Source organism: Cyanistes caeruleus, chromosome 1, assembly GCF_971803275.1.
Source record: "Cyanistes caeruleus chromosome 1, bCyaCae1.hap1.1, whole genome shotgun sequence".
NCBI classification, from domain to species: domain Eukaryota; kingdom Metazoa; phylum Chordata; class Aves; order Passeriformes; family Paridae; genus Cyanistes; species Cyanistes caeruleus.
Genome location: NC_141701.1, coordinates 128,262,407 through 128,275,943, shown reverse-complemented (window position 1 = coordinate 128,275,943; position 13,537 = coordinate 128,262,407).

Here is a 13,537-nt window from a genome sequence, read left to right as displayed (position 1 = left end):
GACCATTTTCTAGTCCTTGATAACTTTGAAATTATAGATAGATGAGGCTTTTTGGGAGGAATGCATGGGGTTGTTGTGACCCAAGTGCAGGATCTGACCTTGTTAAACCTCATACCATTGGCCTCAACCCGTGGATTCAATCCAGATCCTGCTGCAGAGCCTTCCTACCCTCCAGTAGGTCAGCACTCACACACAGCTCGGTGTCACCTCAGACTTGCTGAGGGTGCACTAGATCCCCACATCTGGATAATATATTAAATATATTAAACGGGACTATAGATAATAAATATAAATAATAAATATATTAAATAATATATTTAATAAATATATTAAACAGGACTAGCCCAAATTCTGAGCCCCAAGGAACACCACTCATGACTGGCCACTAGCTGGGTTTAACTCCTTGCACCAGCACTTTTTGGGTCATGCCATCCATTTATTTCACCCAGTGGACAGTGTACCCATCCACACTGGAGAAGTTTCTCCAGGAGAATTCTGTGTGAAATGATGCCAAAGGATTTATAAAGTCTAGGTAGACACATCCACAGCCTTTCCCTCATCCACTAAGCAGGTCACCAGGATGGGCAAGCAGGATTTGCCTTTCACAAGCCCATGCTGGCTGGGCCTGATCCCCTGCTTGTTCTGCACATTGTATTTGATTGACCTTCAGGATTATCTGCTCCATGATCTTCCCTGGCACTGAAGTCAGGCTGACAGGACTGCACTGCAATACTCCAGCTGTGTGAGCCTCCTCACCCTGTTTCAATTCTAACAACTGTATCATGGTTTTTCCTGCTGCATGATGAATTCCTGCTCCTCCTGTTTGTTGCCCATGCTGTATGCACTCATGAAGATGTTCTTGATTTGGGCAATTGTTAGGGTAGAAGCCCTAAGTCCTGCATGAGCACTTTCACACACCTCTGTGATTTCTAACACCTCAATGACATCTTTGCTGCCATGTGAATCTCCATCCACATCCATCCCCCTGCCACAAAGGCAGCAGACTAAGGGAACATGCTGGCACACTATCCATCAAACACTGATGTACTGCCTCCAGGCTGATCTCTAGCTAGACTGGTTCTATCCCCTTTCCCTTTCAAATCTAGTTTAAAGCTTTCCCAAAGAGCCTTTCTAACTGGGCAAGATCTTTGAGATCAGGCATATCCCGTCTGTCACAAACATAACTGCTGTCATGTAGATTGAGCCATGATGAAAAAATATAGATTCTGCTGATTTCTTGTCTCAGGTTTCACACTAAGACCACTTTCCTGGCATAGTATTTTTCATTTATTTACACTGCAGTTTAATTTGCAAAAGCACATACTGTTTAGTGTCCGGAACTCAATTTTGAGACAGTTCATCTGATAAAATGTCAATGTCTACAGAGGAGATGAAGGCATCAGAGCTGGTCATGAGATTGCAAGAGTGGCCATACTGTGTCAGATCAAGGGTTCAGCCCAACAGCTAACAAAGGCAGTAAGCAGGGGCTTAGGAAGAGTAAGGAAATGGGGGACAAACTGGATAAATCTCCCAAGCTTCTTTCCTAACTCTTAATTCTTTTTAGCTCAGTATGATGAGCTTTACCGTTTTAGTAACCCCTAACAGAGTTATCATTCAGGTACTTTCCTGTCTTTCTTTGAAGTGAGTTGTGCTTTTTCAATACTTTTTGCTGATCTCAAGCCACCTAGGCACCCTTTATGGTCACAGCAGGAAAACAGTTACTTAGAGGTAGCAATTCATATAAAAGGTGCCTAAAATAGATAAAGAAATCTTCCCTAGGAAGTGGACATTTCTCTGCATTCATCAGAAAGGAGCCTACAGTGACTAATTCAAGTGCAGAAATCTGCTCTGTAGATGCCTGAAGGTAGATGGAATGAATCTCCCTTGAAGTCTCTGCTTATCAAATCACCCTTGACCAAAGGAAAGCTCTGGGCTTCTCAGCAGCCTACCTCCTCATCATGTCCCAGCCAGCCTGGGGTCTGCCCACTGGCACTGTCACATCCACTCTGGCTTTCCCTCACCGGTGCCCAGGCTGGCCAGGCGGCTGCAGCAATGCTGGAAAACTCTTGATTGCTTTTCGGTCTGTTGCAAATCCCCCTGTGATCTTTGCTTTGGGACACTCAGGAGAGACCTGGGGGTGAGCCCCTGCCACACAGCATAATGACTAAAAGCAGAAATGAGTTGTGTGTAATCAGCTGGAGAGGGATATGTACCAAGCCTGGTAGTTAAGGAAATGAGCAGAGCAGGGAGACAAGAAAAGTCTTATGCTAATTTAGTCATTTAGACTCCTGTACAGTCAATGAAAGAAAAGAAACCCTCAGTAAACAAGTCCAAGGGTGGATTTATTCCGTCTGGGAAAGCATGCATGAAGTAGGACAAGTAGCAGTCTGTAGATGCCTAGGCTTCCTCTCTCCCTGTCTCTCCTGACTGATGGAAATGAGACTGCTTACTGAGAGGATAAAAGGGGGCTTTTAAATTAATTAAGGTAAAGGGAAATTTTTCTACTACAAATTTTGGAAATTTTTCACTTGGAAAAGATGTGCCCTTTACATGTGCTTTTCTATCTTGTATCATCATCTTTTTTTTAACAGGTAAGATACAGAAGCTATGTGCAAACAGATTTGGATTTCACAACAATTTCATAATGCATCATTCTTGAGTCATTAATGAAACATGATATGTTTTGCCAAACAAACTTTTAAAAAGCCAAAACTCTCTTTTTATTCAGATTTTACTCTCTCCTATAGTGATGTTAATCTGAAGTAAATCCACTGATATCTGCATCACCAAAGTATTTATAATGAATTTACACTAAAGATTAAAGGTTAGAATATAATTCTAGAGCACTTTTGGGAGGCTTACCTGACTAAATACAAAAGCCTGCAATGCAGGTGTGATAATATCAAGTGGATCCTTCAGTTCGTGGAGGGCACTGAGGGAAAGTCTGATCAACAGCTCTTGAGGAGTCAGGCAGTGCTTGGTGACCCAGAGCTGCTCTGCAAATACTGGATGATATTCAGAAGAAGACATGTGGGTGTGAAGATAAAGAAGACATTGCTACAGTTTAACTGTAGAAACAAGCAGAAGATGTCAACAGTGTGGAAAGGTTCAAAGAGAGTCTAATGAGATCTTAAACTTAACTCACTGTTTTTGCTGAATTCAGATTTTAAAACTGGATTAATGTAAAGGCCACATGCATCACACTGCTGCTGACATGCAGGTGCTGAACTAGCTTCAAGTAAAAATAAGAACTGGCAGGCAAGAAAGCTGTTTCCCACAAAACCAGGCAGAAATCACAAGCAAAGCCTGTGGTTTGCCAACTGAAAGATGAGGGAAAGATGAGGCTACTAAAGCTGCAGATCATGGAAATTACAAGATTCTCTACAAATGCTGTGGCCTAAAACCACTTTAACCCAGTTAGCTGATCAAAGGGAAATTGCAAATGGCCTATTCAAATATCTCAGCAATTTCTTAAACCTTGCATTCCTTAGCCCTGTTAGAGCTAAAAGCCACTTCTCAGCTCCCCATTCAAAAACCAGGAGCAGAAATTCCTACAGCATCTGGGGACTACCACATTACCACAGAGCAAGGCAAGGTCCCAACTCACACCCTACCAGTGCATGTAAATACAGTGTCACCAACCAGTTAGAAAACATGAGTTCACTACTATCACCTAGTAAAGAGGCTGGTACCTCAAGGCATTCAAGAAGACACATGCATAGTACCTTTTACAATGAAAAAGGTAAAAACATTCCTGCAGTGACAGCAAGATATACTGATTTTCTCAACTGCTGACAAAAATACCTGTCACAGTGACATCAGCAGATTTGTGAGTGAGGGTGCTGAAAAGGCTTTTGCAGAAACAGTCTGGCTTTTAACTCTGTCCTACTTCAAAGCAAGTGAAAATCTCTACCTGGCCTTTGCAAAGCTGGGTAAAGATTCCAGCACTGCCAGCCATGAGCAGCCAGAGGCATCTGCATAAATTTGGGTATCCAGATAAGTTTCTGAGTATATTTTGGTTCTTTCATGATGATGTGAGGTAATGAAAAGGTTCTTTGTGATGACAAGATGTCAAAACATGTCACTGTCAAAAACAGCCTCAAGCAAGGCTATGTCCAAGCCCAGCTCTTGTTTACTGCCTTCATGCAGCAGTTTTTGTTGCTGCATCTGGAAGAAGTGGCAAAGCAAGCTGCTTTAATTATTTTATAGGTGGCAGAATTGCTCAACTGGAGAGATGCCAGCGAAAATCCAAAGTCAGAGAGGTCCTCTCAGGCAATCTGCCCTTCGGTGCTGACAGGGTGCTGGGTGTGCAGGATAGTACTGGTGGTTTTCACTGCCCTGTCACAAGCATAAAGAAAATAATGCTGTCTTTTTTCAGCCAGAAGCATGCTGAGCCAGTAGTGTGCCTTGGCAGTACAATCCTTCAGTCTTGCAGGTGACATTCTGCTATCGCGGCAGCAAGCTCCTCAAACACTGTGACTGATAATTCAGCTGAGGGAGAGGGCCATGTGGCTTTTGAAAGATTAAAGCTGTGTATAAAAGCAAGGAGATTCCTGACTTCAAAGACAAGTAAAGGAGAGCGTGTTCCTGTCATTATCACTCCTCTGTACAGTCAGACTCTCAGGAAATACACAACAATTGCTCTGACTCTCAGCCCACTCTATGTGCACTACTTTCATGCATCTGCAAATAAAAAAACTGAGAAGTCAATGTCCTGAATGCTGAGATTTGATCCATTGTCAAATATTAACCACTGCCAAAGACTCTTGCAGTCTTATGTACACTGGCATATATCACATATATGTGTTGCACATAGCTGTGCTTTGGGGCAGAAAGTGAAAGACAGTCCAACATAACCATATAAAGATATAATGCATGTGGAATCGTAAGCTATTTAACTCTTCTTTTAAGCATAAACTATGAACAGATAATGTGAAAAAGACTGTAGGACCTAATCCAACACGTACTGAAATCCTTGAGAGCTGCTACATCATAGCCTCTCCTCTGCAGATGTGTGCCGAAGAGCAAAGAACGTGGCCTTGGTAGTGCCAGAGCCTCTGCAGCATCCAAAAACAACACCCTCCACCCCTGCCTTCTTCACTCTGCTTTTGTGGAGGAGGCATCACATGGCACCCACGGGATCTTATAGAGCACTGCCAGATGTACACATCTGTCTCACTCCCAATCTAATTCAGCTCAAGAACAGGTTGTACATGAATCTCATTTGGCTCTGATGAACCTGCTAGAAGAAGGTAGACTTTGTTTTTTCTGGACAAGGAAAACAAAGCAGAGCTGGAGAGTACACAGCACAGAGTACTGCACACTGGATCCCCAGAACACTGTATTTCTCCTTGGTGACTGGTTCCAGCAGCCCTCCAGCAGGTAGACATCTTGAGCATGTGATATCAAAACCACTGGAATTTGGCTGACAACAGTTTTTAGGAGACACTGCACACATTTTTTTTCCTGTGGTTCACCTTTTGTTCTAACATGAGCAGAAATTTGAAATTTAAACGCAAACAGCTGATTTCTGTTGTATGATAAGAAAGCAGCTGTGATTATATGTTAAACCCTTGATTAGCAACTTTGAGTGAAACTCACCTTTTCTGATCAAAGTGTGGTACACACAGTGCTGACCATGTTCCAATTTTTGACCCCATTAATTTGACTTACAGATACCAGCACCATGAACAAGAAATAAAGCCATGTACTTTCATCTTTCAGCAGTCCTACATACAGTGGTCAGAAGGCTGTCAAGCACCTGTTAAAACTTTCTTGTGATCTACTACTAAGCTCTTATCTCAATATATTTAAAATCTGTATAAATATAAGTGGGTTTGGTGGTTGGGTTTGGGTTTTTTTTTCCCATTAGCAGATTCAAAACTCATTGAATTCATGTTTTCTTCTACAATTCAATACAATTGCCCGTAGTTGGAATTTTCAGCATTTTCCTTTAAAGCCTAGGTGGGGCTTCAACTGTTGTGTAAAATGTCATCACTGACACAACTGAGTGCTATGCAAAGCTCAAAATAAAAGATGGACAAATGAGTCTGCTGTGCCCAGGCTGGCCCAGGGGCTTCTCTGCACAGCAGGTCAGACACAGCCACAGAACTTGGGCATCACCAGAGACAGCACAGAAAGGGAAACCTATTAACCCTGACATCCTCAGCAAGACACACACCACTGCCTCTTGCTTGCAGCTTCCCCCAAGTTTTGTACCAAGAGTCTAGTTTTGCTCTGAGTCCTAAAATGCCTAAAATGTCTTGTGTTTTATGGAGATGGCTAAGAGATTGGTACCAATTCCTACTATTTTCCTTCCCCTAGGAGTACACTGGGCACTTGTAGGTGCAGATGCCACCAGACTGCGAACACAGTGCCGTGGGTGTCCCCCAAGGTGTTGGTCACAAGCAGGCTTTGGGTGTTGGTTGGGAATGGTTTGGGCAAGGAGCTCATTTCTGGGGGCCACAACCTTTCCTTCCACCCATCACATGCCCCAGGGACCAGAGGCACCAATGGCCAAAACCAAACATTTAGACCTCTTCATCCTGTGGTAGTTTTCTCTCTTTGGACCACCCTGCTTTGGATATCAAACATCAGTCACAGAACTGCACATCATGACAGAAATCTTCCTCAAATTGTTTCCTCAGAGATGTATCAGATTGCAAGAAATTTGGATATTTAGGGTCACTTTTTGCGGTACCAACTTTCTCAGAGTTTTTAACATGCGAACAATGCATATCCTTTGTAAGAAAATAAGTCAGAATTATATAAGTATGGTTTGGGAAAATTTGTTGTTTATTGGGTCATTTTAAATAAGACCAGAATGTCCCTAGAAAGAAAAGTTGGATTTTTTTTTCTAAAGGGAGTTCTCTGACATCTTCTGTGGACTTTCCTCCAGGAATCAGCATATCTGTATGATGACCAAATCTTTCAGTGCACTTTCCATTGACCCAGAGGTGAGAAATTAGATGGATTAAGAGGGGGGAAAAAAAAAAAAAAGTAGTTTGCTGAATAGCACAACAGATTTTGTATCAAAAATTGATTTCAATTTGATTTCAGTGTTAAGTAAGCAAAAATTTTAATTAATAAAAAACAGTACTATTCTGTTTCTGCATAGTATTTGAAAGCAGTTTCTACCATCACCATGGCACATATCTTATTTACTAATTAACTTTTGTTTAAGCATATTATTACTAAATATGTTTTAAAAATCAACTCAACTAAATATTGATTAAATTACTGCTTTTGACAGACATCTATCATTTACTACTAAAAATACTCTCCTACAGAGTGTTATTTGTAGCCCTCTTTCATTTGGCTTACTTTACAACCAGATTTATAACACAGATTATATTTGCTTTATTTTACACTCAATGTTTCCAGAGTATATCTGATCTGGTTTTGATTTCCATCTTCAGACAAGTGAATTTGCACCCTACAAGTGTTTCCACAAACTCTTGCAAGAGACAATGTGACAAACTCAAGACTCAGATATTTATGCTGTAGTTAAATAAACAAATAATTATTTATTATGTAGGTATCAATGTTTGGGCAAAGGTGAAAAAATATTTTCTTGTCTGAGCTGAGCACTGGGAGTGCTGTAAGAGTCACATAATCCTCCCAGATATCTCACTCTGGCTTGTGTCTGTCTTTGAATAGTTTTATTTGCTTCCCTGTGCCTACCAAGGACACGAAAAGTCTCATCTTGAGGAAGGTGATGGCAAAAGTGAGTAACTAGATCTCCTCTCTACACTTATCCTTGCTTCAGAAATGTTCTTGTGCCTCTCCTCATGTAAAAAATCTTCCACCAGCCCTAGGTGGAGAGGATAGAGCAATGTGCAGGCTCTTTAGCCTGTTCTTCTCTTGGAGAAGTTATATATTTCAATTTGGAATAAAAACACCACTCTAAGTTACCATTTCTCAGAAGGAAATACATTACTGACAAGATTTGTGCTGCAACAGAATGATAAGTGGGTTGATTTTTTTAAAGTTTGAATTATAAAGAATCTTCTTGAAATATCAAGAATTTTCTCCAAGTGCTTTTCAGTTGTAGATGCAATTCACCAGATCTTTGATATGACTATATTGATACTAAAAGGTGTCAGACTCATGGGGTTTTTGATATTTCAGGACTTCTTATGCTAGATCTGGGTAATCTGCTGACAACAAAGAAAGCCTACAGCATGCAGCACTGTATTTTCCTGTTTCTTACATAATGATTTAAAAGGAAGAGCCAAGTTGTGATCTTTATTTTTAACTTAGTTAAAATGACTTAATTGAGAATATGGTTGGAAAAGGACAGACTATAAAAAGAATAAAAAATGAGTTAAATGAGGACTTGGCCTGGAGAATGCAGAAGGAAAAAATAAAATGAAGCAAAGATAAAGCCTACATCCAATGCCTAGACAAAGATACTGAGAAAGTTGTGATTGGTCACTATGGCAACAGATTTTTAAATGGAAATAAAATGCTTTTAATACTGCAGGCACATTTTTCTATACAGATCTAGTAAATTAACTCAGGCTCATTAAAGTGAACATAATTTTACAATACATATTCTATATAATGTTGGAAACAGCAGTACACAGAAAATCAAAATATAAATAGCTGTAAGATATTGATGCTTTTACCATATTACTGGTTCAGTCATTCAGAGGCTTAGGAGGCAAATGGTAACATTACTTATTTTCTTTCCTCAGGGAGTATTTTAATAACTGGTGTAAATCAAGGCAACTGTAAGCTTAAATGAGAAATATTTGCTTTTATTTTCTTGGCTTTTATACTAATAGTCTCAGAATGGTGTATAAACATATTAAGCTCCATTCCATGATGCAAGAGTTTGTTCATACATCCTCCCACTGCACGGTGATGGAGATAATTCCCTTTGCTCCACATCCCACACAACAGCATCAAAGCCAAGCCAGCCTTTCATCATGGATGCACATTTTGGATGTCTGTCTACAAGAGCTGGAATTCCTGCAGTTGGAACAGGATTTATCCTGTTCACTATCAATAAAACCAGCGTATAAGATGATGTGCATATCTTATTTTAGATGAACACAGTATATTGTCACACAATATTGTCACTTCTTCACCTTCCAACTTGATCTGCTGTGCTCGGGGAAGGTAGAGGTCAATACCCCAAATGAGCAAGATTAACAGCTTACATTGCTCAGAAATGTAGCAAGCAGCCACCGTGTATGAGTGACTGATTTATCAGCAATGGTTGGGAAACACAGGCAACAGCAGAGATTGAAAACATTAATCAGAGCACTGGCACAACCCCGTGGGCGTAGGACGATTATGAAGCCGCATTGGACCTGTGCTGTCCCTGCCTCTCTGCTGCCTCCAGCCGTGTTTGTGATGCACTGCCTGATTTGTGATATCTCCTCTTCCCTTCCACACATTTACCCTTTCGGCAGATTCTTCCATATGCTTTATTTTGGCATTGCTTCAAATTCAGTCCTTCAGAGCAAGAATAGTTTTATTCCCAGGCCAGCAAATAGTTGGCTCTCTGGTGTCTGTTTAAAGAATACCAATACTGCTTCTGCTGAAAGTGTATATATTTTCATACATCAGCATTTTGATCCAAGAAAACTGGCATTGTAGAGCCGTTTCAGAACTGGAGGTCCTTTCACACTTTGGCTGTTTGCCTGTCCTAAAACTCCTGTCACTTTATCCAGTATATATTTAATATCAAGGAGATCATTTAATACATAGGAACCATCTCAGAGACACCATCTCACAAATCTCACTTTGACAGGCAAGGCAAAAATTGTTGGGAAGAGCTGCTGATGATCATCTTCAGCCAGCTGCTGCCATGGTTCAGCCCCAGCAGGGAGCCTGGCCAGACAGCAGCAGCTCCACATCAGAGTGGGTAGGGGAGATGCAGCTGCCTGCAAGGCACTTTCTATGGGCAGTGGATTATTTTTGCTCTGAAAGAATGCTTGTCTTTAAAGAACTGCTTTCCACAGGCTTTGTTGAAACCATAGTCCAAGCCTCACTGCATCAGGAGGAAAAAGAGGTAAAGATTCACATTCATGTTTAAGTCCTACTGTGTTACACACTGTTGGATACTCAGACATTAAACTGCAAAATACATAAGAATTTTCCACTAAACATAGACAGGCAAGACATGTCTTCTTCATATCTTAGAAATACATAGATATTAAAGCCACCCCATGACATACTGTCCACCTGATGTTAAATTCTGTGTTCATGCTTTGTGCTTACAACACTCATGCCCTTTGAACCAAAGAGAACCTTCAAGCATTCTGGTTTGGTATCCATGGTATTTCTTATAATGGTTTTGTAGAACAAGTGCATTTTGCACATACTTTTTATAGGTCAATAAACTAATAATTTATTTAGTAGTAGTTTTTGAAAGACTATTCTTTAATGTAAAATACCCTAAATTTAACACCACCCCTCCAATATCAATGGCTAATCCAACTCTGAGTTTCTGAACATGCTAATAAATACACGGATAGCAGGAACTGGAACAATGGAAATGGATCCCTAGGGCTGAAGATGGAAAGAGCAGGCAGAAAAATAAAAAAAAAAAAACTGTGGAAGGGTGGGCTAAGTTTTTATCGTGAAGACAAGAACCTCCATGAGAACAAAATTCTGGATTTTTTCCATCAGCATTTGATTTTGTAACATGTGTGTACCTTAAGGCTTAAGCTCATCAGTTGCTCCATATTTCTAAATGACTCTTGCTTTACTGAAAATAAAGCTGCAAGGTCCCAGCTCTCCTGGGCACACAGGTTCCCAGTTCCTAGGATCTGTATTTCACTGGCTTGGGAAGTTTATGTCTAAATGCCTTTCAGTATCTGAGACCATTTCCATCCCTTGCAAATGAGAACAAAAATGAAATAATATAACAAAGAACAAACAGAGGATTCAAAACCAATGATACTAAGAAGGTTTCAGGTTAACCATCACAGGGATGAATTTACAGAGATGATTTTTCTCGAAAGATGATTTACAGCTGAGCACCTGAAGAAGATAGTTTGCACCTGGCAGAGCTAAAGTGCTTTTGTCCTAATAAGAAATAAAGCAAGAAGGATGGGGATGATTTATGTAATCTTCACACCCAGAGTCAGCATCCTGGAAAAAGAAAATCAGATAAAATATAATGATGGCTAAAGCTGGCAGAAAGATGTGCAGCAGTGAAAAAAAAAAATCAATATTAATATTAGAAAAAAATGTGCTAGATGAATAAGAGAGCTGGGCTTAATCCAGTTCAGAAACAAGGGATACACTTGGCAGCACAAGGGATATATGAGGTAATATTGCCCACTGAGTCAGACTTGGTCTGATGCTGAGATGCTGAAAGGGCCAGGGCAGAGTGAGGGGCTGTGATCACTACTGCAGCAGCATTTGTACAAGCATGAACTGTTCAGTAGACATCAAAGTGTGGGATTAACTCAAGGATCTGCTTTTTGCTTCAGGCCCACAGATCTGACATCCAGTGCACTTCCCTCCTTAATATGTAAGGCTCCAGAGCAGAACAGGAGGTGTGCTCCTGCTGTTGACATGACCCCCATTAGCTGGCCACCACCCTCCCTGGCCAGGCGTGCTGGGACACGGCTGCAGGGCAGCCCCCTCTGCAGCTGGACAGAGGAGAACCTTTGTGACACCACCTGTGTGGGTGACCCTGCATCCACTGCTGCTCTCCACACCCTGTGGCACTGCCACAGGAACAGGGTTGCTACAGGACAGGCTGGCTGGCCGGGACTGCCAAGGGACTGCCAAGGGACTGCCAAGGGACTGCCAAAGGGACTGCCAAGGGACTGCCAGGATGTTCACCATCACAATTTGGAGCAGCCCCATGCTTCTGCTTGCATCACCACCATTCTTTGGGAGCATTTCTCCTTTTGCTGGCTTGCTGCCTGCCCCAGCATAGAGTTCAGGATGTTGGTTTTCACCTCCAAATTCCCTTCAAGCTGTTCCCAGCACTTCTGTGAATTATGTGGCTGCCAACAGATTACTGCTTTACATCAGCAAGTGTCAGTGAAGGGGTGCTGGCTCCTCAGGAATTGTGCTCTGCACAGTCTGGCAGTATGTCTTTTCTCATTCTCTGCTTAAGCCTGTCTTTATCTTCTTATGAGCAGTCCCAGCTCTGATTTTCATTCACACTCCTGTGCCATCATCCTTCTCATAACACCACCCCAATGGTGCTCACACACTCACCTCCAGGCAGCTATCCCCTGCTCAGCTCAGCTGCTTGGTGCCCAACCTGATAAAGGGCATGACCCACTGAAAGCAGTGGAAATATTCCCTTGACTTCAGTGAACTTTAGAATAAGCCTGTGGTGATGCTGATGGAGAGGGACCCCAGCAGCCCAGCTAAAGCCAGGGACAAAGATCTCATCACCTGAAGTGGGAAGCAGAGTGCACCTCAAGAGGTTTTCTGCTCTGCTCTTGTTTGCTGTGTAACTTCACACCTGCTATGTATGAGCTGCTGTAACCGCTTTTGAGGGGCAGATCCAGCCTGTCCCCCGAGGTGCAGGTGTTTGTGTGCCTGTGGTTCATCCTGTGCTGTGTGGCACTGCGTGGAGCACAAGGAAGGGTTGGGGGAAGGAGCTGTCTCCCTGGAAAAAAATGTGCCTTTGCATTATTTCTGTAATTTAGACAATTGATCCTAAATGTGGAAACCGTGTTTTTTTACTGGGCACAGTATGTGAATGCACAGCACCCATGAAGGTGGCCTCAAGTCTAACTTATAAATATTGTAAATACTGTAGCTGCCACTTATTTAACCAAGGGATGAGCTATTGTTTCACAGTACAATGTTCAGAGTATTTGGCAGAGCTGGGGATTGGGTGACATCGGTGCTGACTTTCAAAATCAAACTGCCACCTTGTGGTATGGTGTGGGAGAAGTCTGCAGGAAATCGTACAGACAACAGGAATACAAATATATAGTAAAAACTGGTCTCTTCTGTCCCCCCATGTCTTATAGCATTTATGTATTCTTCAATATAGTTTTGACTATTCTTCAAGCAAATTAATAAAAAATTATGTCGTGCTTTAAAAAGACTATCTTTTTGTGATTCTTTGTCAATGCAAAATACCGAAACATTTCCTTATTCTTGTGTAATTGTACTGAAACCATGCATATGAATAAATTTTTTCAACGTTCAACCCAAGTCCTGCTTACAGGAAAACACTAACTAGTAAGGCCACATAGGTATCTATATATGCTATATACATATGTATAATTGCTTCTTTTCTCTCTTTTAAACTTAATGATGTTAAGAAAAAATTCTGTGGGAGTCAGAGCAGGGCTGCACAAATTGCTGAAGGTGAGCAAGTTGTAATGCATAATCTGGTCTGAGGTGCTGTTCTTTCCTGTGCATACTCATGGACCGTGACAAATGTAAGGTAATTTTTAAAGCAGCCTTCTCTTTCACTGTGGGCCAAACCAGCACAAATTACTTCGCCTTGCTTGTCAACCAAGAGCAAGCAGGATGGATCAGCAGGTGTGCAATATCTGTTACAGCAACGTGCTCGTGCATGCCAACCTTTGAGCAG